The sequence below is a fragment of the Malania oleifera genome, chromosome 1, assembly GCF_029873635.1.
Source record: "Malania oleifera isolate guangnan ecotype guangnan chromosome 1, ASM2987363v1, whole genome shotgun sequence".
Lineage (NCBI taxonomy): Eukaryota > Viridiplantae > Streptophyta > Magnoliopsida > Santalales > Ximeniaceae > Malania > Malania oleifera.
The window spans coordinates 1,593,715-1,596,654 of NC_080417.1; positions in this window are offsets into that span (position 1 = coordinate 1,593,715).

Consider the following 2,940-nt stretch of genomic DNA (forward strand, 5'->3'; position numbering starts at 1 on the left):
ATGTTATCAACCCATTAGCTGCTCTCAAGGTCACTAACGTTTCTCTTAGATATGTTTCAGGTATACAGAATGGCATTTGAACTAACAAGCAGTCAGAACAACTCATGTCATGACCAGAAGCACAAGTCTCTCAAAGCATTCATGAACAATACAACAAATGTACAAAAGTAATCTGAAAAATGAGTGTGTAAAATAAGAGAGATATTGTCTTGTAAATATCTGGTACATAAAGTGAAACTTAATACAAAGAGCAAGAAAGGGGCATATCACACACGCACAACAAAATACTAGTAAAGTCATTTTCTAAGTATATAAAGAAACCCCCAAAATGGACAAGAACCTTCTTAGAAACTTAAAAGGTCAAAAATTTAAGGAGGAGGATCTCGTCGACGAACACAGGGCTTCGTCGACGAGTTTAGTGCAAACTTCGTCGACGAACACAGGGTTCTCGTTGACGAAAAGATACCGAGGGGCATCTGAATTCAGAACCACAACTCGTCGATGAACACAGGGCGTTGTCGACGAATTACAAAAAGGACTCATCGACGAACATAGGGTCTCGTCGACGAAAATATACTGAGGGGCATCTGAATTCAGAACCAGCAACTCGTCGACGAACACAGGGCTTCGTCGACGAACGTCGGGCAGCAGCGAACATTAAATGCTGTGAACGGCTATTTTCGAATCTTGTCTTACATTCATAAATGCCCAGCGACTCTCCAGCGTTGCCCTCGTCCATTCAATGTATAAATAGGAGTAAATGACATTTTACTAAATAACTAGAGAAATCATTTTGAAACAAGAACATTCATTAGTGTTGTCATCTCTAGGGTTTACTCACAAACTCACTTCCCCTCTTCTTGCTACTCTTAGTATTGCATTCACTCTATTGACAGAGGATATTGAGTAAGGAGTTTAGTGGTTTAACTACCTCAAGGGAGTACTCAAGCTTACACTTAATCTTCATCTACCTTTTTGTAAACAAAGGCTCTTTGTGGGCTGTTCTTTGGGTGTCTCTAAGTGAGCACCTTGTTGAAGCTCTTTGTGAGCTGGTGTGTATTGGCTTCTCCGCCCGAAGAAGGATTTTAGTGGATTTTGGGAATCCTTGAGTTGGACTCAAGGCGTGGACGTAGGCGGGGTGCCGAAACATGTAAATATCAATGTCTTAAGCTTTTCCTCTCTCTTATCTTATTTATGTTGTTATTGTGATTTGCTACATTTCTTTTTACACAACAATTTATGCACTTGCTCTTGGTAAGATTTTTGTATTTGTAGAAAGTAATATCATCACCAAAGAAAGTCTATTCACCCCCCCCCTCTAAACATACTACCAGGCCAACAAACAGGTTGTGGATTATTCAAATGAGATATAGGGATGTGAGTTCCAAAATGCTTCAGATTTTGTGAAAATGCCTTGGCGGGATAATACCGGTGGGAATATATCAAAGCGGGCCAGATTAAAATGCCGTAGGCTGCGATATTGAGCCGAGTCGGAATAAGACCGTAAGTTTTGTAGTCCAGTTTTTGCCGAAGGGTTCGCAATACCACCAGATCGACCGGTTTTTACCGAAGGGTATGTGAACACTAGACCTGCACCGAGTTTGGGGCATAACAATAGTGGTAATCCTCGGACTTGCGAGTTGAGGCGGGGACGTAGGCTGTATTGGCCGAACCCTGATAACATTTCTTGTGTCTGCTTTTAATTTTCGTAATTTAAATTTCAGCACTTAAATGTTTGTGTTTTATTATTTAAACATTTGATTGGATTTATGGTTATATAGAAAAACCCTAGGTTTGTGCAATACTATTTGAGAAATCTGAATTGACTTAGGAAAAAGTTTAAATTTCCAATTCATCTCCCCCCTCTTAGGAATACACCAATTCCAACAAATCGTTAGTCAATCGTTACATGTATGTGAAAAAAAAAAAAATTCATTTTAGACATTATAAACTGAAATTTTTTAAAATGACACATATTTAATAAATTAAATTTAAAAAATTAGTTAACATAATGTCTTGAAAACTAGTTAAATAACTCGAAGACCTAATTAATTCTCAAATTAATTGATCTATTTGGTCTTATTGCTTTGAATCAACTAATTGACATCAAAATAACCAAAAAAATATATTATTATTTTTAAAATTTTAAAATATATGAAAAATGCAAATTACTATTGAGTCATAAAAATATTTAGTAATTAAAATACTACAAAATATTTAATAAATATAATTTTCATAAAAAATTAATGACTAAACACATCATACAACAAATAAAATATAGTTTAATATTTTTAAATTAAAGTAACTTTATCAAACATAGTGTTAAGAAAAATAGACTAAAACTTCAAAATTCATTCTTTATAAAATGGAATGTTAGTTATTCTCCGTGCAAAAAATGAATGTTAAATATATAAATAAACTCAAATTTATATTAATTGAGTGATAATTGCTTGAGACAATTCACCTGACTTTTCTTGATTTTATTCAATTTGTTATGTTATTAAATTTGATATTCAACTAAACCCAAAAAGCAAATCACAATTCGACCAATTGTCCTATACAAATCAATATTTTAAAACTATTTTTTATTTGTTAAATATATATTTAGTTATTTAATTTTCATGAAATGCATATAACAAATATTTTGTGACAATATAATTATTTAAGTATTTTTTTGAAATATTTGTATTATTTATTTATTAATCTTTTAAAAGTTATATTTTAATTATGTTGTCATGCTTGTGTCAACTTATTGACTTAATTTAATCATTAGGTATTCAATTCACTTCTAATTTTAATTTTCAAAATATATTGTAACTGACTTATCAACTTTTCCAACTTAATTCATTAAATTAATGTCATTTTCATAATTTATCTTATCAAAGTTGCGAGAAGGGGTAAAATTGTCATTTTATTAAGGATGGAATTTAATTTTTTTCA